The sequence below is a fragment of the Aulostomus chinensis genome, chromosome 1 (genome assembly GCF_037954235.1).
Source record: "Aulostomus chinensis isolate RoL2024-O1b breed Wild chromosome 1, RoL_Achi_v1.0, whole genome shotgun sequence".
NCBI classification, from domain to species: Eukaryota; Metazoa; Chordata; class Actinopteri; order Syngnathiformes; family Aulostomidae; genus Aulostomus; species Aulostomus chinensis.
This window is the reverse complement of record NC_141320.1, coordinates 41,545,889-41,572,592: the sequence shown is the minus strand read 5'-3', so window position 1 is coordinate 41,572,592 and position 26,704 is coordinate 41,545,889. Positions and strand designations below refer to the sequence as shown.

General features: G+C 43.3%; 6 non-coding genes across 6 annotated transcripts; all 6 read left to right on the top strand.

Moving 5' to 3' along the window:
• Positions 1–1,098: 1,098 nt before the first annotated feature.
• On the top strand, positions 1,099–1,289 carry LOC147271681 (U2 spliceosomal RNA). The gene has a single exon (XR_015116480.1). It is a non-coding gene; the product is annotated as a U2 spliceosomal RNA (small nuclear RNA).
• A 542-nt stretch (positions 1,290–1,831) lies between these two features.
• LOC147271680 (U1 spliceosomal RNA) lies at positions 1,832–1,995 on the top strand. The gene has a single exon (XR_015116837.1). It is a non-coding gene; the product is annotated as a U1 spliceosomal RNA (small nuclear RNA).
• Positions 1,996–2,581: 586 nt separating this feature from the next.
• Positions 2,582–2,772, top strand: LOC147271679 (U2 spliceosomal RNA). Its single transcript, XR_015116396.1, has one exon. It is a non-coding gene; the product is annotated as a U2 spliceosomal RNA (small nuclear RNA).
• A 542-nt stretch (positions 2,773–3,314) lies between these two features.
• On the top strand, positions 3,315–3,478 carry LOC147271678 (U1 spliceosomal RNA). The gene has a single exon (XR_015116830.1). It is a non-coding gene; the product is annotated as a U1 spliceosomal RNA (small nuclear RNA).
• An 11,879-nt stretch (positions 3,479–15,357) lies between these two features.
• Positions 15,358–15,431, top strand: trnan-guu (transfer RNA asparagine (anticodon GUU)). Its single transcript has one exon. It is a non-coding gene; the product is annotated as a tRNA-Asn (tRNA).
• A 1,905-nt stretch (positions 15,432–17,336) lies between these two features.
• On the top strand, positions 17,337–17,409 carry trnar-acg (transfer RNA arginine (anticodon ACG)). The gene has a single exon. It is a non-coding gene; the product is annotated as a tRNA-Arg (tRNA).
• Positions 17,410–26,704: the final 9,295 nt, after the last annotated feature.

Below are 26,704 nucleotides of genomic sequence, written 5' to 3'. Positions count from 1 at the left end.
TTACTACATTACTGTAAGCATCACTGAGTTTATTAGCAACTATCACTACATTACTGTTAGCATCATTTTGAGTTTATTAGCAATTCTTACGACATCACTGTATTATCAATTTGAGGTTAGTTTCAACTTTTCCAAAATTACCGTCAGCATCATTTTGAGTTCATTAGCAATTCTTCCGACATCACTGTCGCATTATTTTGAGATTATTAGCAATTCTTCCGACATCATTGTCGCATTATTTTGAAGTTCATAAAAACTCTTACTACATGACTGTCAGCATTACTTTGAGGTTATTCGAAACTTTCACAACATTACTTTTAGCATCATTTTGAGTTCATTAGCAATTCTAATGCGGCTCGAGGCCACGCTGGTTCACCGAGCGACAAGGTGAGCCTTGAAAACGGCATCGGCCGAGCTTCCCGGGCTTTGGATACCCTGGTGAATTCCCCAAATGTGGGAATCTCAACTGCATAATTTCTGACAGTGGGGGACTGCGTCCGCGCTCTCCCCTGTGATCGTGTGAAAAAAGGAAAGAAAGAAAGAAAGGCCGACCACGGCGGCAACAACAACAACGGTGACCGCCTGTCCCGGCCAGTTGGCGGTCTCCTCTTGTGCTGGCCAGCCTGAGGAGACCGCGGAGGACGTAGCCTCGATGAGCTCCCAGTATCTCTCACACCTTCCAGCCCTAAATGAAGAGGGCAGGGTTTCTGCCACATTTAGTTGAGGGTCATGGTATCTGACAAGCCCTGAGCTCAGGACAATACATCCACGGCTCGTCTTCGCAGTAAGTGGAATGATACAAGAGAATTCATGCGTGGGAGGAGATCAACTTGGAAAACCCCGACTCCAGGATGAGTCGCTGGCTTGTGGCTTTGAACACCGCTTTGTTTTACTTTGAGTCGCCCCACTAGCATAGCAGGGTGAAGGCACCGATTGCCTTTGCTTTGGATAGCAGTGGGGACAACCAGTGTGCCAGATGTAGTGTTTATGGCACTGCATTTTGTGTCGCCACCCAAAATGTTGCAGTTCCTGCCCACAGCCGCGGCCGGGATTGGCTGTACCGGGGGTGCTGGCTCTCACGTCGGGTGGCTGACAGGCATCGCTCCTCGGCCTTTTGGCTAAGATCAAGTGTAGTATCTGTTCTTATCAGTTTAATATCTGGTACGTTCCCTATCCGGGAACCATATGTTAAATTGCTTTTTAGAACAGGGTGATGCATCGGGAGCTTGCTCCGTCCTTTCCACGCATCAACCTGGTATTGCAGTGTTTCCAGGAGTGGTGCAATGCCACGCATTTCTCGTCGGAAATAAAACAAGCCTCCGCCAGGCACTCGCTCACCTGCTCCACCCAAAGCCGGACCAGGGTTCTCCTCCTGCACTGCAGCTTTTCCTCAGCCTGCGGCCGCAATGGCCTTCCAGGAACAGTGCGGGCCCCTCCCCTTTTGTCAGGAGCAAATCCCGTGCTCTTCAGGCCAACTCTCGAGTGCTGCACATGAGGCCGGGGCTGGATTTCCGCCCGCGCTGCCGCTGGGCGTCAAGTTGTGGCTCCGTTTGCACTCCAGATAAGGATGGAGGTCCGCTGACGGCACTGCTCTCGGAGCCTTTCCCAAAAGGCTTTGGAATGCACTCTGAAAGACCTGAACCTTCAATGTGCCTGAGCTTCCCGGGCTTGGGATATCCGACATCCGGCATCGTTGTGAGAAACAAAGGGGGCTGCGCACGCGGCAGATTGGCACAAGGTAGGAAAGATCAGGCGCTGTGTCGGCCTCCCTGCCTGTCAGTCAGAAGGCTGTGTCCCTGGAGCTCATGTCTGTTCCTAAGCTCAGCGAGTCATACTTACCTGGCAGGGGAGATACCATGATCAGCAAGGTGGTTCTCCCCGGGTGAGGCTCAGCCATTGCACTGGGGCTGTGCTGACCCTGGTGAATTCCCCAAATGTGGGAATCTCAACTGCAGAATTTCTGACAGTGGGGGACTGCGTCCGCGCTCTCCCCTGTGATCGTGTGAAAAAAGGAAAGAAAGAAAGAAAGGCCGACCACGGCGGCAACAACAACAACGGTGACCGCCTGTCCCGGCCAGTTGGCGGTCTCCTCTTGTGCTGGCCAGCCTGAGGAGACCGCGGAGGACGTAGCCTCGATGAGCTCCCAGTATCTCTCACATCTTCCAGCCCTAAATGAAGAGGGCAGGGTTTCTGCCACATTTAGTTGAGGGTCATGGTATCTGACAAGCCCTGGGCTCAGGACAATACATCCACGGCTCGTCTTCGCAGTAAGTGGAATGATACCAGAGAATTCATGCGTGGGAGGAGATCAACTTGGAAAACCCCGACTCCAGGATGAGTCGCTGGCTTGTGGCTTTGAACACCGCTTTGTTTTACTTTGAGTCGCCCCACTAGCATAGCAGGGTGAAGGCACCGATTGCCTTTGCTTTGGATAGCAGTGGGGACAACCAGTGTGCCAGATGTAGTGTTTATGGCACTGCATTTTGTGTCGCCACCCAAAATGTTGCAGTTCCTGCCCACAGCCGCGGCCGGGATTGGCTGTACCGGGGGTGCTGGCTCTCACGTCGGGTGGCTGACGGGCATCGCTTCTCGGCCTTTTGGCTAAGATCAAGTGTAGTATCTGTTCTTATCAGTATAATATCTGGTACGTTCCCTATCCGGGAACCATATATTAAATTGCTTTTTGGAACAGGGAGACGGAACGGGAGCTTGCTCCGTCCTTTCCACTCATCAACCTGGTATTGCAGTGTTTCCAGGAGTGGTGCAATGCCCCGCATTCCTCGTCGGAAATAAAACAAGCCTCCGCCAGGCACTCGCTCACCTGCTCCACCCAAAGCCGGACCAGGGTTCTCCTCCTGCACTGCAGCTTTTCCTCAGCCTGCGGCCGCAATGGCCTTCCAGGAACAGTGCGGGCCCCTCCCCTTTTGTCAGGAGCAAATCCCGTGCTCTTCAGGCCAACTCTCGAGTGCTGCACATGAGGCCGGGGCTGGATTTCCGCCCGCGCTGCCGCTGGGCGTCAAGTTGTGGCTCCGTTTGCACTCCAGATAAGGATGGAGGTCCGCTGACGGCACTGCTCTCGGAGCCTTTCCCAAAAGGCTTTGGAATGCACTCTGAAAGACCTGAACCTTCAATGTGCCTGAGCTTCCCGGGCTTGGGATATCCGACATCCGGCATCGTTGTGAGAAACAAAGGGGGCTGCGCACGCGGCAGATTGGCACAAGGTAGGAAAGATCAGGCGCTGTGTCGGCCTCCCTGCCTGTCAGTCAGAAGGCTGTGTCCCTGGAGCTCATGTCTGTTCCTAAGCTCAGCGAGTCATACTTACCTGGCAGGGGAGATACCATGATCAGCAAGGTGGTTCTCCCCGGGTGAGGCTCAGCCATTGCACTGGGGCTGTGCTGACCCTGGTGAATTCCCCAAATGTGGGAATCTCAACTGCAGAATTTCTGACAGTGGGGGACTGCGTCCGCGCTCTCCCCTGTGATCGTGTGAAAAAAGGAAAGAAAGAAAGAAAGGCCGACCACGGCGGCGACAACAACAACGGTGACCGCCTGTCCCGGCCAGTTGGCGGTCTCCTCTTGTGCTGGCCAGCCTGAGGAGACCGCGGAGGACGTAGCCTCGATGAGCTCCCAGTATCTCTCACACCTTCCAGCCCTAAATGAAGAGGGCAGGGTTTCTGCCACATTTAGTTGAGGGTCATGGTATCTGACAAGCCCTGAGCTCAGGACAATACATCCACGGCTCGTCTTCGCAGTAAGTGGAATGATACCAGAGAATTCATGCGTGGGAGGAGATCAACTTGGAAAACCCCGACCCTCAATTCTGACGACATCACTGTCGCATCATTTTGAGATCATTAGCAATTCTTCTTACATCACTGTCGCATTATTTTTAGTTTCATAGCAACTCTTACTACATTACTGTGTCATTATTTTAAGGTTTTTAGCAACTCTTCATAAATTACTGTCAGCATCACTTTGAGTTTATTAGCAACTATCACTACATTACTGTCAGCATCATTCTTGAATTCATTAGCAATTCTTCCGGCATCACTGTAGCATCATTTTGAGATCATTAGCAATTCTTACTACATCACTGTCACATCATGTTGATATCATTAGCAATTCTTACGACATCACCGAAGTATTATTTTGAGGTTAGTAGCAACTCTTACTACATGACTGTCAGCATCACTTTGAGGTTGTTCGAAACACTTACTACGTTACTGTAAGCATAACTGAGTTTATTAGCAACTATCACTACATGACTGTCAGCATCACTTTGAGTTCATTAACAATTCTTCGGACATCACTGTAGCATTATTTTGAGGTTATTAGCAACTCTTACTACATTACTCTCAGCATCATTTTTAGGTTACTCGCAACTCTAACCAGGTGACTGTCAGCATCACTTTGAGGTTATTCGAAACTTTCACTACATCACTGTCGCATCATTTTGAGATCATTAGCAATTCTTACAACATCACTGTAGCATCATTTTGAGATCATGAGCAGCTCTTACTAGATTTCCGTCAGCATCATTTTGAGTTTATTAGCAATTCTTCTGACATCGATTTCGCATTATTTTGAGTTTTGTAGCAACTCTTACTATATGACTGTCAGCATCACTTTGAAGCCATTCGAAACTTTCATTCCATTGCAGTTAGCATCATTTTGAGTTCATTAGCAATTCTTGCTACATCACTGTCGCATCATTTTGAGACCATTAGCAATTCTTCCAACATCACTGTCGCATTATTTTGAGGTTCGTAGCAACTCTGACTACATGACTGTCAGCATCTCTTTGAGGTAGTTCGAAACACTTACTACATTACTGTTAGCATCATTTTGAGTTTATTAGCAATTCTTATGACAACAGTGTAGCATCATTTTAACGTTAGTTTCAACTCTTCCTACATTACCGTCAGCATCATTTTTAGTTTTTTAGCATCTCTTACTACATCACTGTAGCATCATTTTGAGTTCATTAGCAACTCTTCCGACATCACTGTCGCATTATTTTGAGTTTAGTAGCAACTCTTACTACATGACTGTCAGCATCATTTTGAGGGAGTTTGAAACTCTTACTACATTATTGTAAGTATCACTGAGTTTATTAGCAACTATCACTACGTTACTGTTAGCATCATTTTGAGTTCATTAGAAATTCTTCTGAAATCACTGTCGCATTATTTTGAGGTTATTAGCAACTCTTAATACATTACTGTCCGCATCATTTTTAGGTTACTCGAAACTCTAACCACATGACTGTCAGCATCACTTTGAGGTTATTCGAAACTTTCACTACATTACTGTTAGCATCATTTTGAATTTATTAGCAGCTCTTACTAGATTACCGTCGCATCATTTTGAGATCATGAGCAATTCTTCCGACATCACAGTCGCATTATTTTGTGGTTTTTAGCAACTCTTACTACATGACTGTCAGCATCACTGAGTTTATTAGCAACTATCACTACATTACTGTTTGCATCGTTTTGAGTTTATTAGCAATTCTTACGACATCACTGTCGCATCATTTTGAGATCATTAGCAATTCTTCTGAAATCATTGTCGCATTACTTTGAGGTTCGAAGCAACTCTTACTACATTACTGTCAGCATCACTTTGAGGTTAATCGAAACTCTAACCACATGACTGTCAGCATCACTTAGTTTATTAGCAACTATCACTACATTACTGTTAGCATCATTTTGAGTTCATTAGCAATGTGGGGCTTTGATTGGGAATTGTAAGAAAAATCACTGAATGAACAACACAAACACAGACTGTGTCTGAAATTCCACACCTGCACCCGACTCAGAATGAAAAACCAGTGTGGAATCAATTGTATCCACTGTCAATCCTGATTCTGGAGAAATTTCTTTGTGTGTTTTGATGGACGCGAGCCAAGCAGAAATTTCCCACAATGCAATAGGGCGGCGTTTGGTCAGTGTTGAGCAGGCGTCAGTCTGACAATGATGTCATATTATTGTGTCATCACTTGACCAGACCCAAAAGTAGGCTCAGGTATCAGTTTCTTCTCAATGCTAATGTCTGCTAGCTTAGTCTTCTACTTTGATGGCTCTGCCTGCTCAAAGGTCCAGACCCCTGGATGTGGTGGTTCCTACCTGAACGTAGATTCTGTCAGCTCATGTTGTTAAATCAACTCACCAGGAACACCAGTAGATTTCAATGGACTGACAATGAGTCTCATTGAATGGGTGTCTCGTCCAATGAGAAACAATCAGTCTCAGGTTGAAGCTCATCAATGAGGTCTTGTGGATCAGTGGCTTGCATGAATGAATGAGTTGGAAGACTTCTTGGAAATTAAAGAGGATTTAATACAATTAAGAAAACACTTAAGACAGAGTGATAATTCCAGCAGAGTAATTAAGGCCCATATTGAGTAGCAGGTATGAATTAGCCTGGATTTATCTGAGCTTCAAGTAGACGGCTAAGAGGCAGGTGGAAAGGTGTGTAGGATGAACGATAGTGACCTCCAACCAAATGAAGAGGACTGAGTGGAGGCTGACCAGCTCTACGGAGTCAGGCGGAGTTTGGCAGCGAGACAGGAGTCCAGGCCTGAATCGGTGAAAACCAACGTAACCGGCTTACGTTCTCAGCTGGATTCTCCCATCGATGTACGACGCCTCTCCAACGAACTGGTGGGAGGACGGCCTCCAAAGCCTCCACCTCGTCGACCGTGGCTCCCGCTGAGATTCGCTCGATGAAGAAGGGAAGCGCGTTGATTGGCTACCCTCTGGTCTCAGGCTGCTGGCTGCCTGGACTAAGCTGCTCTTCTCCAACACAAAGGTGGCTTCTCTCTCTTCAAGGCTCACAGGAGGTCAAGAGTGTAGCGACCGTGAGCCGAGATCGATGATGAATTACAAAAATAGAAAATCAAAAAATAAATTAGAGGAATAGAAAAGAAAAGGGGGGGGGGGGCGGACCAGCTGCTCTAGGAGCTCACACACAAAGGGCAGAAACAAGAAGCACTGAAGAGAGCGCCAGCAGTGGATGGTGCCACCACTGTTACAGTAAACTGGTCCGCCTCAGAGCAGTGACCTTTGACCTGTGAGGGGTTGTTGGCCAATCAGCACACTTTGCTGTCTTCAGTCCTTCTCAGATATCAACAAATGAAGCTGGTTGAACAGACAGCAATCATCATCACTCAGAGACATCACCTGGAGAGGAAGACTGCTCCGAGTTCTGACAATGACAGTGAAGAGGCAAGGAGAGCTGGACAACCACAGACAGTGAAACATTCGGAACATCATGTTGATACACGTGTGTGTGTGTGTGTGTGTGTGTGTGTGTGTGTGTGTGTCAGAATCGGAATCAGAATCTTTTATTTTCGTTGTAGGGGGGGGGGTACAGTGACAATAGTTAGAGCGCTCTTCCAGAGCCACTGTGCACCACAGAATGCAGATACAAAGAAAAGATAGAAAAGATAAAAGCAAGATAAAAGACACTGTTAGAACAGAAAGATCCATCAACCCACCAACCAGAGGTGTGTCTGGTACAGATGTGGAATTATTGGCTCACACAATGTTGAGGACACTGGAAGAAGACAAACAAAAAAGGCTGGTGTGATCCAGACCTTCATCAAAAATGGTCCTGGAGAACTGTTCAATGTGTCAGGACTTCTGTCCATTGTCTTCTGCTTATCCTGTTCAGGGTCATGAGGGGGTGGAGCCTATCCCAGCATCTTTTGGGCGACAGGCCGTGTTCACCCTGGACAGGTCACCAGTCCATCACAGGGTCAACACATCCACAGACAAACATTCCAAGCCAGACTCAGGAGGATCTCTCCACCCTACAGACTGTAAAGGAACCATCAAAGATGGCAGTTGGAGTTCTGTGGATCTGTGCTGGATTCCTCGTCCTCACGGACCAGAAGTCTGTCTGAAATACTGCACTGATTGATGATCTTTTCATGAATCTGGAAAAGCTTCTAAAATGAAAGGAAAACAATCCTATCTTCTTCATGTCTCAAGCCAAATCAAACCAAGAGTTCTTTTATCATATTTTTTTAACCGGACGTCTGCTTTGACTGGTTGGTTGTTGAAAGAGAGCAGGACAGGACAGACAGCAGAAGACAAATATAGAGAAGGAAAGACAAAAGACAGAGAGAAAGGAGGGAGAGAATGACAAAAAGATGGGAACAAGATGAGGGTGAAAGACAAGCAGAGAGAAAGACAGAGGGACAGGGGGATGGAAGACAGACACACAACCAACAACAGCAGCAGCAATAATAGCAAACTAGCTGCCAATGATAACGTCTCCTGGTCGCTGAAGCAATCAACTTCATAATAGGAGGATTGAAGAGCCAGGAAATAAAATATTAGCACAATACTGATGTGAATGTTCGTGCAGTACTGAGAACACTGATATGTAGACGACTAGTAGGGGCGGCACGGTGGTGCAAGAAGACAAACAAAAAAGGCTGGTGTGATCCAGACCTTCATCAAAAATGGTCCTGGAGAACTGTTCAATGTGTCAGGACTTCAGAAGCTCCAATCCTCTCTAAGGTCCAGTGAGAGTGGAAGAGATTATAAATGAGACAAGCAGGGGCCTCACTCAGAACTGAACCAACTCAGTTGGGAGGGCCTTAGACTGAAGATCTAAAGGTCCCTGGTCCGATCCCAGGTTTCAGCAGAGGAGCAGCATTGACTTTACTTTCCAGTGGAGGAACTGCAGACATGAAGGAAACGAACATCTTGTCCTGTGCATTCTTGTGACATTCAGGACATTTTTGGAGCCTCTTGTTGGATTTTGCCACAGAGAATCAGAGCCAATCAAAAGCATGGTGGACTTTAACATGGAGGACTGAACAAGTCAAGAAAGCATCAGTTTGACCTTCACAGGTGTTTCTGTTCCTGTCTCAATGCTGTAGAAAGAGCCTGAGGAGCTCAGACGGTAGAGCATCAGACTTTTAATGTGAGGGTCCAGGGTTCAAGTCCCTGTTCAGGTGCTGTGGAGGTTCCAGTGTTTGACAACATGGTACTGGATGAAGTTTAGTGTTGAACAAACTGTCATCATCAAAAGTAGAAGTGTTCTTGTCTTGCCACTGTGAGACAGTCGCTAGAAAACTGACCAACAATAATTTCATGTGGCATGCAATTAACAAAAGACCTACATTGATGGTCGAGGGGGGGGCTGGAGCCTATCCCAGCATCTACAGGCCAGAGGCGGGGTTCACCCTGGACAGGTCACCAGTCCATCACAGGGTCAGCATACAGAGACGAACAACCATTCACACTCACATTCATACCTACGATCAATTTAGAGTATCAATCAGCCTCGTCCCCAATTACATGTCTTTGGACAGTGGGAAGGAGCCGGAGTACCAGAGAGAACCCACGCATTCATGGGGAGAACATACAGGCTCTACACAGAAAGATTCCCCACCCGAGCCTGGACTCAAACCAGAACCTTCTTGCTGTGAGGCCACAGTGCTCACCACTGCACCATCATGCTGCCATGCTCTCTTCTACTTTCCTCAATTGTCTTTCTTTCATGTCCTCCTGAGATCAAAGACAGAATTCTAGCTATTGTCAAAGCCCTGATGACATCATCAGGAATTCTGACTTTGATCTGGAGACTCTTGCTTTAATCTGAATTTGACCTGACTAATGTTTTAGTTTAGGTTGCATGATACCGACCACCTGATTTCTCCTGATGGACTGGTGACCTGTCCAGGGTGAACCCTGCCTCTTGCCCAATGTCACCTGCGATCGCCCCCCCCCCCCCCCCATGACCCTTAAAGGATAAGAACAGAAAGTGGATGGAGGGATGGACTCAACACTGAAATCAGCTGATCTGATCCACATTCTAATGTTTCCTGTCCCTCTTTAGGAGTCAATGAGAATAGTAGTGTATATAATAATGTATATCCAACCTTGTAGTATCTTTCCAAAGCTTTTAGTATTTCTTCTTGTTTCTGCTTGTAGTTTTAGTGTCTGGATCTTTTCTTTTGATGTCCTGCTGTCTGCTCTTTGCTTTTGACAACCCAGTCTCATGTCAAAACGTAAAAAGGCTCCGTTTGTCCACAGGTCAAAACCTATCAGTTCTACGTTAAAGGCCTAAAAATTGTGAAATGTATACGTTTTTTTCCCCTCTTCTTTTCTATTGGAGCGCTGGTAGGTCATGTGACTCTTTCATGCGGGCCTCTCAAAACAAAAACATGGCCGCCGCTCCTGTCATTTTCGGAGGAAAGTGCCTTCTTCCAAGATAGTTTTGATTTAATAAAGCATTCTGATGACATTTCTAGAGAGAAATATGCATTTTGTTTTCATAATCTTTGCTCAGTTCTTGTGTTTAATCTTTGGTTTGTTCGTTATTACGGTGAATCTTTCACCTCTCGGAAGAGAGTCGTTACAGTGTCACATTTCTACTGTTGCTATGTTGGTTGCTAAGGACGCCATTACGGACGAGTGTCATTTCAAGATAGGTTTGATTTTTAAAAAGCATTTTAAGGACATTTCTGGCGAGAAATATACATTTTATTTCCATAATGTTCGCTGTTCAATAAAAATAATATGAAATGGATTTTAGTGCCCCAGGAATTACAAACATCTGCTTCCGTGGAAGTCGGCCCCGTTCTTCTGTGAGAAAATCCGGTAGTTGTCGCTCACTCCGAGGAAAAAAAACAAATATTTTTAATACTTCATCTTTTGATTAATAAGACAATCTACAAATTCATTTAATTTCTGGATGTTTATTCTACCTACGAAGTCCATTTGTCACCATTATAGATCGACCAATCAGCATTAAGAATATAAACAATGACTCAAACTAATGGCGGTCTGCTGACGTCACATCCGTCACAGAGGCTCACTCCTGCACTCAGAGGTGGCCTTTTAGTTCCATCACTTCACGCTATATTTACAGATTTATGATTGAGGGGAACAAACCACTCTGATGTCTGGGTTCATCAAGGATATCATTAAAGAAATCCTAACTATCTGGCCAGTTAAATTGATCCTAACTGTTCTTCAGATGTTGTGCTGGTAATGTCATGTAGTTTCTTTTCCAATGTAACTTTGTCGTTCTGATGTGTGTATTTTTACTGCTCCAGCAAAGCTGTTCCTCTTCTGGGGAAATCAATCATTCAGGCAATCAATAACTGAGTGTCTCTGATGCTGTACTGTAGTATTGCAGTACAACAACACTCTGATCCTTCCTTTTCAAATGTTTTTATTGTGTTTCTCTCATCAGGTGTTCACAATGATGACAATAAAAATCAATAATTGATATTCAGCTTTGTTTCAACAATAATAACTGATCAGAAATGAGGCCTGATGGCTGCAATAGCAGCTTTGTGCTGTTCAGTGACTCCTGCTATAAAAAGGAGTCAAGGCGGTCTTAAAGATGTGAAAATGTTCCAAAGATCCTTCTTCATGTTGGTCCTGAACAAGATTGGTGACAGGCCTTTTTTCAAAGGAGCTCCAAAAGGCTCACTTAACCCTTTGAGGCCTGGCTGAGACACGAGGCCTGTTGACCTTTGACCCTGTTGCTCTTTTGCTCTCATTGGCCTCTCCAGTGGATACAGACCTGAAACTTTATGAAATCCTAATCTGGTGGAATAATTCTAGAACCCCCTCCCAAACAGGAAGTAGCTTCAGGAAGGAGGTGGGGCTTCAAAATTTTAAATATTGGTTTCTGGCAGAGGTGTGAACTCCTCCCAGAAAGCTCATCTCATTTGGAGCAACTTTGACCAGTTATGATGCTTCATTGAAAGACTTTACTGGACTTTGCCACGCCCTTTACGGACAGCAGAAAGGACTGAGGGGGGTCAAACCACCACAGATGCGATCCTTCGAGAACAGAACAACACACTCAAATTTCAACTTCCTAGGTTCAAAGAGAAAAAACTATCCCCTTGTGAAACTGGGCAAAATCAGGGTCTGGGACTTCTGCACTCCGAGAGCCTTTTGGAGCAGAATTGAGGATCAAATCTGGGTTCTGGTGTTTCTACTTGGGCTACATCCACCAAACTTTACACACATAGTGTGATACCCCAGAGTAGCATGTGCTGGGAATTTCAGCCATCTGGGTGCTAAGGGGCCCAAGCACGGTCCCGGGGCATCCACTAACCCTAAGGGGCTCCTCAAAGTCTGGCCCCTCTTCCCTGGTTTCATTTGAGCTGAAGCCACCAAAAGTCACACCAATGATTGATGTCAGTGAGAGGACTGATTCTGACATTTTCAGCCATCCAGAAGTTACAGAGCTGAAACACAAGACCCCAAAGCCCCTTCCATGTTTGTTGCCAGAGATATCGTAGTCATGACTGTGCACCTCCTTTGTGAAGAAAAACAAAACAACTACTGCTTTGGGGCTTGTGTTCAGGGTTATTATATTATATTATTATATTATATTATGTGTGTAAAGTTTGGTGGATGTAGCCGGATGGGCCGGTGTGAGCAGGCATTTCAAAATATACAGTATATTTCTGGTAAAAACGCAGAAACAGCGGTTAGTTTGTTTTGTGTTAAAATGAGAAATAGACCCATCCAGTTGTAGTGCCACCACTCAGCAGCCGCCTTGCAGTCAGAAGCCATGAAGAATTTTGCCCAGTAAGAGGAAGGAGAAAGGAGGAGCCGAAAAAGAGAGACTCCGGAAAAGAAAAGCAGCCGAATTTCCAAAACTCGACGCGTTCTTCCAGGGCTGGACTGGGAAGAAGAGACGTCAGGTGTTGGAACGTGTAGTGGAAGAAGAAGGTCTCTGTGAGTAGTGAAAGAGTATCACTCTTTTAACATGGTTACTGTCTTCCATGTAGAATACTGCACTTTATTTTAATTTTTGAAACTTCAAAATGTGCGCATACACCCTCTGGTATGGCGTGTGCTTACACATATCGTGTAAATAACCATGGAGGGCTGCCAGGGATGAAAAATGCCAGGGCCATTTTTTGGTCCCAGTCCAGCCCTGCTTCTTAACCTGCTCACGGTGTCCTGTCAGCTGTCTTCCCTCAAGGAGGTGGCCAGTCTTGCTCTGGAGCAGTTTCAAAAATAGGCCTCAGCACACTGCCTCTGTGCCATGCCTCTCTCATGCTCCTCTACTCTTTGGTGCACATGCCTCCAGTCTGTCAGGCCTCTAATGAAGACACTTGGATCACTGGGCTTGCTAAAAGCAGGGCAAACAAAACAAAACAAAGCATGACGTTGACCACAATAAGTCAGCCATTTCCACGTCGTGCCGTCCGTTCTAACGAAGAGCCTCTGGACGACAGGGTTTATGGAATCTTGTTGAGGATGAAACTTTAAAAAATCAGTCCTCTGTGTGGAAGAAGGGCGACTAAAATAGTCTCCAACTGTCTGATCTGACTCCTCCACTTCCATTGCAACAGCATGGCTTGACTAAGAGAAAGAGAGAGAGCTGAGAGATTTCATTGGACGAGCCCAATGTCCTTCAAGAAAATCAACCAATGGGCCGCGTTTCGCGTCTCCGATACCGTTACGGTCGATTAAAAACTATACACTTTTGAAAAAAAAATTATGACAGTTATGGGCCGGCCCAAAGATGTGCATCGGCCAGGTGGCCAGTCCAGCCCTGGGTTCACCCTTGATGGGTCACCAGTCCATCCCAGGACCAACACACACAGACAGACAACCATTCACACTCACAGTCATTTAGAGTGTCCAGGTAACCACTACCCTCTTGATGTCTTTGGACTGTGGGAGGAAGCTGGAGTACCAGAGAGAACCCACACAGAGACAGGGAGAACCTGCAGGAGGGGTGGAGATCGATGAGTCCTAGAGACGTTCAATAATGTCCACAACTTTGGCACCAGGAAGACAGCAGGTGATGGCACCTGGGAGTTCAACAGACCTGATGATTGAACCACCAACCACAAGGATTTCAGCCTCCATTGTAAACAGAGAGTTTAGATGAGAGAGAACCTGCTGTCAGCCTCACCAGTCAGGGCAGTGGCAGAGGCAGCAGAGTTGAATGAAGCAGGACCACCTGGCAGGTCTCAGCTGGAGGTGATGACATCACTGGCCTCAGTCCTCACCAGTGCTCTGCCTAGCAACAGGGACGATGGAGAGAAACCAGTAGAAGCACTCTGAGAGTTGGAGACAGCAGGAGAGAGACCACGACAGTGTCACCCATGGGAAACTGTTGGATCCACTCAGGACAGGCTGGACAGACACAGATCAAAGACAGAATTGATGATGATGTCATCAGGAGGCTTTGATAGTGTTTTTATTTGTACCTAGAATTCAGTCTTTGATCTCAGAAGGACATGAAAGAAACCCAACTGAGGAAAGTAGAGGAGAACATTCAGCTTCATTGGAAACACTTGAACTGTTGAACAGTAGAATTTGTTTGAAACAGTTTACAACACTGAGTGACAGGATTGAAGAGGGAAGAGTTTTGTATTTTCAGTTTAATTCTAACTTAAAACTGTGCATGAACATTTTTAGTCGTTCACATTCTAACATACAGAGGAAGTCATGACATTCCCTTTTTTTTAACCTGTCCTGTTCAGGAAATGGAAATGGAAATTTAGCTGCTATGTTGAATCAGAAAAACCTTTTGAAGTGTACTTTTGCTTCAGTCAGAAAGTGGACTGTTGTTAACTCTCACAATGGTTGGTGATTGTGGAGGAAGAAAAAATCCTGATGAACCTCTTTTTAACAGACACACATTTCTAAAGACACTGGTTCATTTTATTTTTCTTCTTTTAGCAGAGGATGGTTTGATCCATCGACCTCTGGGTTCTGGGCCCAGCACGCTTCCTCTGCTCCACTCTGCTCTACCATTGATGGTGCCAGGAGGCCTAAAAACACAAAACACCAACTCAATCCAGGACCTTGGATCCTAAACTGAAACTCCATCACACGGTGGCTCTGCTGGGGCTCCCACAGGTGAGTGAGGCTGAGCTCCAGTCTGCTCTGAGGAGGCAGCAGACATCTGCACCACTTAGAGGTTTGGTTGGTGGCTTTGACAAAATCCCAACAAACTAAAATCCTGTTGAATCAGGAAGTTCTAGTTGAACTCTCATCCACGTCACATGACCAAGAAAACCTCCTCTTTCATTCAGACCAGAACAGACAAACATAGAAACATTGTTTCAGCTTCTGATCAAACAATAACAAGTTCTTGATTGTTTGTCATGTTCTATTAATCAGACTGATGATCTCTGGATGTTCTAGGAGGGGGGTCTGTTTCTGATGAAGCCTGTTTGGTCTGGGGGGGTTAAGATGGTGGGGCTGTTTCAGCTCTAGTGCTGAAGGCTTTCACCATGACAGTCAGACTCTCCTCTGTCCTTCATGGTCCCTCAAATGTGCAGTGTGGACCTCACACACTGAAATTTAGCCTGAAAAGTCTTCATGAAAAGCAGTGACTCAGAGTCTCTGTGGCGCAATCGGTCAGCGCGCTCGGCTGTTAACCGAGAGGCTGGTGGTTCGAGCCCACCCAGGGACGATGACCAGGCTCTACTGGTGCTTAGGAGTCGCTGTGTTAATGATCTGAATGTGGACGGACAGATTGACCCTCCACAGCAGACTCATGTCACAGATCTCTGGATGAGACGCTTCAGTGTTAAATTTAGTCGTCGTGTGTCATGCAATGTTGAGGAGGCCTGCTGGCTGTGGGTAAAGTGGGGGCTCAGAGTTTGTGGAGTCGGCTCCGGAGTGAAGGGGGTCACTGTTTGGTTCTCAGATGCTCCAGCTCAGGTTAGCGAGGTGGTGGAGAAACCAGTGAGAGCTCTGCCAGCTGGAGCCTCTTGGGTCCCGGGAGGCTTCACTCCTGGAGGTGGAAATGATGAGGAGTTTTAAAATCTGCTCCTCTTTCACGCTGACTTGTTTTCTTGGGTTCCCTCTTTCATTCATGTGTGATTTTAGTCTCAGCTCTCTAAACCTGAACGGAGCCAGAACCCATTTTAAAAGAGCTGCTCTTTTAAACTCCTGGAGATCAAGAGGATCCTGCCATGTTTGTCCAGGAGACCCACAGCACAACAGTCAGTGAATGGGGATGCAGGCAGGCTTTTAATGGGGGTCATTTGAAGTCCCAAGTCCAGTTGGAGCAGAGGCTGGAGTTTGATTCTCCAGGAGGTTTTTGTTGTTGTTTTTTTACCAGTTTCTTTTGATTTGGAGGAAATCATTCCAGGTGTTTGAAAGAAGGTGAGAGCAACTTTGGAAAATGTTCAACTGGTGTTTTTAAATGTCTTTGCACCAACAAATGGTGGACAGGACAGCTTTTGAGACATTTTAATGCCACCGTTCAACAGTGAATCTGCTGGTTTCCTGTTTTTAGGAGCTGATGGGAGCTGCACAGAGAAGCTCTTTGAGACAGGAACCATTCAGAGCTCCACCCTGCTTCTTCCAGCAGGATCCACAGATCCACCAACACACCAGCTGTTTGATGTGTGGAGGCTTTTGACCAGGATTCCTAGACAGCACAGCTGGACTCACTCAGCAGCTAACTTGTTAGCACCGACTAGACAGGAGCGCTTCTATGGTTTTACTCAGTGGTTCAATTTTTTAAAAGATGTCCCATTCAGCCTGTGGGTTTGAGTGATCACTCTTCAGTCTCCTGTTCTGTTTTATTAAAATATTCATTTAAAAGCTCCTAAGAGAGAGAGAGGGAGAGGGAGGGAGAGAGAGAGAGGGAGAGAGAGACAGAGAGAGAGAGAGAGGGAGAGAGAGAGAGAGAGAGGGAGAGGGAGGGAGAGAGAGAGAGAGAGGATCAAACTGATCTCAAACTTGACTTCAAAATTCTGTCTGTCTTTGATGTCTAAACTCTGACTCTGATGTCATTGGTGGTGACTGAATTCTACCCCCTGACAGACTGGGAAGGCTCCTATTGGTGATGTCATCATAAATACATGAAGGTCTTGTTTCAATGTTTTAACATTAAAGCTCATCTTGGTAAAACAATCAAGTTACCTGAACTAAGTTCTTGAAAAAAATGACTGTCACTGACTTAAATAAATCAAATCTACTTCAAAGTTCCTTCTGTTGTCATAAGTCGGCCATTTTAAGTGTACTTGTAGTTCCAGAACATTCCAAGAGGAGATGATATGAATCATGTTGTTAGATGAACTCTGTTCCTCTGCTTTGATGTTGGTGGACTGAGGGGAGTTTGCCTGAACCTGCTTGGACCTGCTGGCTCCTGCTCAGTCCCTCACTCAGCCTCACTCAGCCTCAGCAGCACCGCTCCACTGAGGACTGATTCAGGTTCCTAGCAACCAAATAGGAGGAGAGCTGAACCTTCTTGCTGGGAGGCCACAGTGCTGACCACTGCACCATTGTGTCCCCTGAAAATGACACCACCTTGTTGGGCTTTTCTGTAACAGCAAGCACACATGAACACAGCAGCTTCTTCACAGGGCTGGTGGCGCAATGGATAACGCGTCTGACTACGGATCAGAAGATTCTAGGTTCAACTCCTGGCCAGCTCGCTTTGAACTTTATACTGAGAAGATGAAGTGAGAACCACTGATCAAAGTCACTGAAGTCCTCCCAGGTTCCCTCCTTGTCTGCTGGAAACATGAACACATGAATGATCCTGCTACCTCTCATGTTCAGCTGCACTTGACAGTGACAGCAGGAGAACAAAAATCCCAGTGTGTCATCAACATTTCCTGTCAAATCAATGATAGAAGCTGTTGAATTTCTGGATCAGAACAAGGAGAAACCCACCCCTCACAGCCAGAAAAGCAATCTGGTATCCGCTGTCAGATGCAGTGAGGCCTGCACGGATCTCTACATAGGGGAAACCAAACAGCCCCTCAACAAGCGCATGGCCCAACATAGAAGAGCCAACTCTGGAGGACAGGACTCAGCGGTTTTCCTCCACCTCAAGGAGGAAAGCCACTCCTTCCAGGACGACCATGTCCAAATACTCGACAGAGAGGACAGATGGTTTGAAAGAGGAGTTAAAGAAGCCATCCACGTCAGGATAGAGAAACCATCTTTGAACAGAGGAGGTGGACTGCGACATTTCCTTTCACCTATTTACAACCAAGTCCTTTCAAACCTTCCCCAAAGAGCTCAGCTGAAAGACCCATGTGGAACGGCTGCTGCCAGCACAGCCCATTAGCATCTGAGTGGTCGGTGAAACTCCCTAACGACCACCCCTGAAACTCCCTGACACCTCACAACGACTGTCGTTTGGGGAGGCCAGGTGAGTCTCGGGAGGGTCGTTTCCACCACAATAGCACTGACCACTCCCACATAGGTTTATAAGCTGGAGTTTCCACACTCTTCACTAGAACTGAAGAAGCCTCTCGGATGAGAGGTGAAACGTCTTCAAGATAAACTTACGTCCAGTTGACCAGATTTTACTTCGCTTCGATCTACGATGACCTGGATGAATGAGAACCTACACATACATTACTGTCAGCATCACTTTGAGTTTATTAGCAACTATCACTACATTACTGTTAGCATCATTTTGAGTTTATTAGCAATTCTTACGACATCACTGTAGCATTAAATTGAGTTCATTAGCAACTCTTACTAAATGACTGCCAGCATCACTGTGAGGTTGTTCGAAACTCTTACTACATTACTGTAAGCATCACTGAGTTGATTAGCAACTATCACTACATTACTGTTAGCATCATGTTGAGTTCATTAGCAATTCTTACGACATCACTGTCCCATCAGTTTGAGATCATTACCATTTCTTCTGACATCACTGTCGCATTATTTTGAGGTTCAAAGCAACTCTTACTACTTTACTGTTGCATTATTTTAAGTTTCGTAGCACCCTTACTACATTACTGTCAGCATCACTTTAACTTTATTAGCAACGATCACTACATTACTATTAGCATCATTTTGAGGTTAGTAGCAACTCTTACTACATGACTGTCAGCATCACTTTGAGGTTGTTCGAAACTCTTACTACATTACTGTAAGCATCATTGAGTTAATTAGCAACTATCACTACATTACTGTTAGCATCATTTTGAGTTCATTAGCAATTCTTCCGACATCACTGTAGCAATATTTTGAGGTTCGTAGCAACTTTGACTACATTACTGTCGCATTATTTTGAGGTTCGTAGCAACACTTACTACATGACTGTCAGCATCACTTTGAGGTTATTCGAAACTTTCACTCCATTACTGGTAGCATCAATTTGAGTTCATTAGCAATTCTAACTACATCAGTGTCGCAACATTTTGAGATCATTAGCAATTCTTCTGACATCACTGTCGCATTATTTTGAGGTTCGTAGCAACTCTTACTACATTACTGTTGCATTATTTAAAGGTTCGTAGCAACTCTTACTACATTACTGTCAGCATCACTTTGAGTTGATTAGCAACTATCACTACATTACTGTTAGCATCATTTTGAGTTTATTAGCAATTCTTACGACATCACTGTAGCATTAAATTGAGGTTCGTAGCAACTCTTACTTAATGACTCTCAGCATCACTTTGAGGTTGTTCGAAACTCTTACTACATTACTGTAAGCATCACTGAGTTTGTTAGCAACTATCACTACATTACTGTTAGCATCATTTAGAGTTCATTAGCAATTGTTACGACATCACTGTCGCACTATTTTGAGGTTCGTAGCAACTCTTACTACATTACTGTTGCATTATTTAAAGGTTCGTAGCAACTCTTACTACATTACTGTCAGCATCACTGAGTTTCTTAGCAACTATCACTACATTACTGTTAGCATCATCTTGAGTTCATTAGCAATTCTTCCGACATCACTGTCGCAATATTTTTAGGTTCGTAGCAACTTTTATTACATTACTGTCGCATCATTTTGAGTTCATTAGCAATTCTTACTAAATCACTGTCGCATCATTTTGAGATCTTTAGCAATTCTTCTGACATCACTGTCGCATTATTTTGAGGTTCGTAGCAACTCTTACTACATGACTGTCAGCATCACTTTGAGGTTATTCGAAACTTTCACTCCATTACTGTTAGCATCATTTTGAGTTCATTAGCAATTCTTACTACATCACTGTCGCATCATTTTGAGATCATTAGCAATTCTTCTGACATCACTGTCACATTATTTTGAGGTTCGTAGAAACTCTTACTACATGACTGTCAGCATCACTTTGAGGTTGTTCAAAACACTTACTACATTACTGTAAGCATCACTGAGTTAATTAGCAACTATCACTACATTACTGTTAGCATTTTTTTGAGTTCATTAGCAATTCTTACGACATCACTGTCCCATCAGTTTGAGATCATTACCAATTCTTCTGACATCACTGTCGCATTATTTTGAGGTTCGAAGCAAATTTTACTACTTTACTGTTGCATTATTTTGAGGTTCATAGCAACTCCTACTACATGACTGTCAGCATCACTGAGTTTATTAGAAACTATCACTACATTACTGTTAGCATCATTTTGAGGTTAGAAGCCACTGTCACTACATGAGTGTCAGCATCACTTTGAGGTTGTTCAAAACTCTTACTACGGATCTAACAGTAATGGAGTGAAACTTTTGAATAACCTCAAAGTGATGCTGACAGTCATGTACTAAGTGTTGCTACAAACCTCAAAATAATGCGACAGTAATGTAGTACAAGTTGCTTCGAACCTAAAAATATTGCGACTGTGATGTCGGAAGAATTGCGAATGAACTCAAGATGATGCTAACAGTAATGTAGTGATAGTTGCTAAGAAACTCAGTGATGCTTCCAGTAATTTAGTGATACTTGCTAAAAAAATCAAAGTGATGCTGACAGTAATGTAGTAAGAGTTGCTACGAACCTCAAAATTGTGCGACAGTGATGTCGGAAGAATTGCTAATGAACTCAAAATGATGCTAACAGTAATGTAGTGATAGTTGCTAATCAAGTCAGTGATGCTTACAGTAATGTAGTAAGTGTTCCGAATAACCTCAAAGTGATGCTGACAGTCATGTAGTAAGAGTTGCTACGAACCTTAAAATAATGCGACAGTAATGTAGTAAAAGTTGCTCCGAACCTCAAAATATTGCGACAGTGATGTCGGAATAATTGCTAATGAACTCAAAATGAGGCTAACAGTAATGTAGTGATAATTACTAATCAACTCGGTGATGCTTAATGTAATGTAGTAAGTGTTTCAAATAACCTCAAAGTGATGGTGACAGTCATGTAGTAAGAGTTGCTACGAACCTCAAAATAATGCGACAGTGATGTCGGAAGAATTGCTAATGATCTCAAGATTATTTCTAAAAGTAATGTAGTGATAGTTGCTAAGAAACTCAGTGAAGCTTACAGTAATGTAGTAAGTGTTTCGAACAACCTCAAAGTGATGCTGACGGTCATTTAGTAAGAGTTGCTAATGAACTCAATTTAATGCTACAGTGATGTTGTGAGAATTGCTCAACAACTCAAAATGATGCTAACAGTAATGTAGTGATAGTTGCTAATAAACTCGAAGTAATGCTGACAGTAATGTAGTAAGAGTTGCTACGAACCTCAAAATATTGCAACAGTGATGTCGGATGAATTGCTAATGATCTCAAAATGATGCGACAGTCATGTAGTAAGAATTGCTAATGAACTCAAAATGATGCTAACAGTAATGGAGTGAAACTTTCGAATAACCTCAAAGTGATGCTGACAGTCATGTAGTAAGTGTTGCTACAAACCTCAAAATAATGCGACAGTCATGTAGTACAAGTTGCTTCGAACCTCAAAATATTGCGACAGTGATGTCGGAAGAATTGCTAATGAACTCAAGATGATGCTAACAGTAATGTAGTGATAGTTGCTAAGAAACTCAGTGATGCTTCCAGTAATTTAGTGATACTTGCAAAAAAAATCAAAGTGATGCTGACAGTAATGTAGTAAGAGTTGCTACGAACCTTAAAATAATGCGACAGTAATGTAGTAAAAGTTGCTACGAACCTCAAAATATTGCGACAGTGATGTCGGAAGAATTGCTAATGAACTCAAAATGATGCTAACAGTAATGTAGTGATAGTTGCTAATCAACTCAGTGATGCTTACAGTAATGTAGCAAGTGTTTTGAATAACCTCAAAGTGATGCTGACAGTCATATAGTAAGAGTTGCTACGAACCTCAATATAATGCGACAGTAATGTAGTAAAAGTCGCTACGAACCTCAAAATATTGCGACAGTGATGTCGGAAGAATTGCTAATGAACTTGAAATGATGCTAACAGTAATGTAGTGATAGTTGCTAATCAAGTCAGTGATGCTTACAGTAATGTAGTAAGTGTTTCGAATAACCTCAAAGTGATGGTGACAGTCATTAGGAAGAGTTGCTACGAACCTCAAAATAATGCGACAGTGATGTCAGAAGAATTGCTAAAGATCTCAAAATGATGCGACAGTGATTTAGTAAGAATTGCTCATGAACTCAAAATGATGCTAACAGTAATGGAGTGAAGGTTTCGAATAACCTCAAAGCGATGCTGACAGTCATGTACTAAGAGTTGCTACGAACCTCAAAATAATGCGACAGTAATGTAGTAAAAGTTGCTACGAACCTCAAAATATTGCGACAGTGATGTCGGAAGAATTGCTAATGAACTCAAGATGATGCTAACAGTAATGTAGTGATAGTTGCTAAGAAACTCAGTGATGCTTACAGTAATGTAGTAAGAGTTTCGAACAACCTCAAAGTGATGCTGACAGTCATTTAGTAAGAGTTGCTAATGAATTCAATTCAATGCTACAGTGATGTCGTGAGACTTGCTCATAAACTCAAAATGATGCTAACAGTAATGTAGTGATAGTTGCTAATAAACTCAAAGTGATGCTGACAGTAATGTAGTAAGAGTTGCTACGAACCTTAAAATAATGCAACAATAATGTTTTAAGAGTTGCTACGAACCTCAAAATAATGTGACAGTGATGTCAGAAGAATTGCTAATGATCTCAAAATGATGCGACAGTGATTTATTTATAATTGCTAATGAACTCAAAATGATGCTAACAGTAATGGAGTGAAAGTTTCGAATAACCTCAAAGTGATGCTGACAGTCATGTACTAGGAGTTGCTACGAACCTCAAAATAATGCGACAGTAATGTCAGAAGAATTGCTAATGATCTCAAAATGATGCGACAGTGATGTAGTAAGAATTGCTAATGAACTCAAAATGATGCTAACAGTAATGGAGTGAAACTTTCGAATAACCTCAAAGTGATGCTGACAGTCATGTAGTAAGAGTTGCTACGAACCTCCAAATAAAGCAACAGGAATGTAGTAAAAGTTGCTACGAACCTCAAAATAATGCTACAGTGATGTCGTAAGAATTGCTAATGAACTCAAAATGATGTTGACAGTAATGTAAGAAGAGTTTAAACTAACCTCAAAATGATGCGACAGTGATGTAGTAAGAATTGCTAATGAACTCAAAATAATGCTAACTGTAATGTAGATATAGTTGCTAATAAACTCAAAGTGATGCTGACAGTAATGTAGTAAGAGTTGCTACGAACCTCAAAATGAGTCTGACAGGAATGTAGTAAGTCTGCTAATAACCTTAAAATAATGCGACAGTGATGTAGGAAGAATTGCTAATGAACTCAAAATGATGCTTACAGTAATGTAGTGATAGTTGCTAATAAACTCAGTGATGCTTACAGTAATGTTGTAAGTGTTTCGAACAACCTCAAAGTGATGCTGAAAGTCATGTCGTCAGAGTTGCGACGAACCTCAAAATAATGCGACAGTGATGTCAGAAGAATTGCTAAAGATCTCAAAATGATGCGACAGCGATTTAATAAGAATTGCTAATGAACTCAAAATGATGCTAACAGTAATGGAGTAAACGTTTCGAACAACCTCAAAGGGATGCTGACAGTAACGTAGTAAGAGTTGCTCCGAACCTCAAAATAATGCGACAGTGATGTCGTAAGAATTGCTATTAAAATCAAAACGATGCTAACAGTAATTTAGTGATAGTTGCTAATAAACTCAGTGATGCTTACAGTAATGTAGTAAGTGTTTCGAACAACCTCAAAGTGATGCTGACAGTCATGTAGTAAGAGTTGCTACGAACCTCCAAATAATGCGACAGTGATTTAGTAAGAATTGCTAATAAACTCAACATGATGCTAACAGTAATGTAGCGATAGTTGCTAATAAACTCAAAGTGATGCTGACAGTAATGTAGTAAGAGTTGCTATGAACCTTAAAATAATGCGACAGTGATGTCAGATGAATTGGTAATGATCTCAAAATATTGCGACAGTGATGTCCTAAGAATTGCGAATCAACTCAAAATGATGCTAACAGTAATGTAGTAAGAGTTTCGAACAACCTCAAAGTGATGCTGACAGTCTTGTCGTAAGAGTTGCTACTACCCTCAAAATAATGCTACAGTGATGTAGTGGGAGTTTCAACTGTTCTCAAAAGGATGCTTCAGTGATGTAGTGAGATTTGCTACTAACCTCAAAATGATGCTACAGTAATGCAATGAGAGTTGCTATTGACCTAACAAATGATGCTACTGTGATGTGGTGAGAGTTGCGAAAAACCTCAAACATGCTGACAATAATGTAGAAAGAGTTGCTAAAAATCTCAAAATGATGCCACAGAAATGTAGTGAGAGTTGCTCCTAATTTAAAAATGATGCTTACAGTAATGTCGTGAGAGTTGCTACGAACCTCAAAATGATGCTACAGTGATGTGGTGAGAGTTGCTACGAACCTCAAAATGATGCTACAGTGATGTAGTGAGAGTTGCTAAAAACCTCAAAATGATGCTACAGTCATGTAGTGAGAGTTGCTACTATCATCAGATTGATGCTACAGTAATGTCGTGAGAGTTCTCCTCACCTCAAAATAATGCTGACAGTAATGTAGTGAGAATTGCTAGGAACCTTTAAATGATTCGACAGTGGTGTCGTAAGAGTTACTACTATCCTCAAAACGATGCTCCAGTGATGTAGTAAGAGTTGCTACTACCCTCAGAAATGATGCTCTCGTGATGTGGTGAGAGTTGCTAAAAACCTCAAAATGATGCTACACTGATGTGGTGAGAGTTCTACGAACCTCAAAATGATGCTAGAGTGATGTGACAGTTGCTACTAATTTAAAAATGATGCTAAAGTGATGTAATGAGAGTTGCTACGAACCTAAGAAATTATGCGACAGTGATGTAGTGAGAGTTGCTACTAATGTTAAAATGATGCTGACAGTGATGTAATGAGAGTTGCGACGAACCTCAAAATGATGCTTGCAGTGATATAATGAGAGTTGTTAGGAACCTCAAAATGATGCGAACGTGATGTAATGAGAGTTGCTATTAACCTAAGAAATGATGCGACAGTGATGTCGTGAGATTCGCTACGAATCTCAAAATGATGCTAAAGTGATGCAATGAGAGTTGCTACGAACCTAAGAAATGATGCTACACTGATGTAGTGAGAGTTGCTCCTATTTTCAAAGTGATGCTTCAGTGATGTAATGAGAGTCGCTACTAACCTAAGAAATGATGCTACAGTGATGTGGTGAGAGTTTCAACTAACCTCAAAATGATGTTACAGTCATGTGGTGAGAGTTGCTACTAATCTCAAAATGATGCTACAGTGATGTAATTAGAGTTGCTACTAACCTAAGAAATGATGCGACAGTGATGTAGTGAGAGTTGCTGGGATGCTCAAAATAATGCTGACAGTCATGGAGTGAGAGTTACTACGAACCTCAAAATGATGCTGCAGTGATGAAGTAAGAGTTGACACTATCCTCAAAATGATGCTTACAGTCATGTAGTGAGAGTTTCTGCTTAACTGAAAATAGAGCAACAGTGATGTAGTGAGAGTTGCTACTCATCTAAAAATTATGCGACAGTCATGTAATAAGAGTTTCTTCTCAAATAAGAAATGATAATCAAGTAATGCAATGAGAGATGCTACTCACCAAAGAAATTATGCTACAGTGATGTAGTGAGAGTTGCTACTAATCTCAAAATGATGCTAAAGTTATGCAATAAAAGTTGCTACTAATCTAAGAAATGATGCTACAGTGATGTAGTGAGAGTTGCTACTAATCTCAAAATGATGCTAAAGTTATGCAATAAAAGTTGCTACTAATCTAAGAAATGATGCTACAGTGATGTAGTGAGAGTTGCTCCTAATGTCAAAATGATGCTGACAGTGATGTAATGAAAGTTGCGACAAACCTCAAAATGATGATTACAGTGATGTAGTGAGAGTTGCTACTAATCTAAGAAATGATGCTACAGTGATATAGTGAGAGTTTCTACGAATCTCAAAATGATGCAGACAGAACAATAGTGAGAGTTTATGCTGACGTCAAAATGATGCTACAGTAATGTAGTGAGAGTTGCAACGAATCTCAAAATGATGCTGACAGTGATGTAGTGAGAGTTGCTACGAATCTCAAAATGATGCTGACAGTGATGTAACGAGAGTTGCTACGAATCTCAAAATGATGCTTAAGTGATGTAGTGAGAGTTGCTACTAATGTCAAAATGATGCTGACAGTGATGCAATGACAGTTGCTACTAACCTGAGAAATGATGCGACAGTGATGTAGTGAGGGTTGCTACTAAGCTAAGAAATGATACTACAGTGATGTGAGCTTCATAAAGACCCAGGCCACTATTTGGGGTCATGCATCATTGTGGCTGACCAATGGTTCAACTTCATCAGTCAGTCAGTCAGAGACATTAGCATTTGTCGGCCTGGCCTGCCGCCAAAGACTAACTCTGCTTTAGTTGATTTACCTGTGCAGCCATGTCACGCTCCTCTCGGCCACCTCCACGGTCAGACG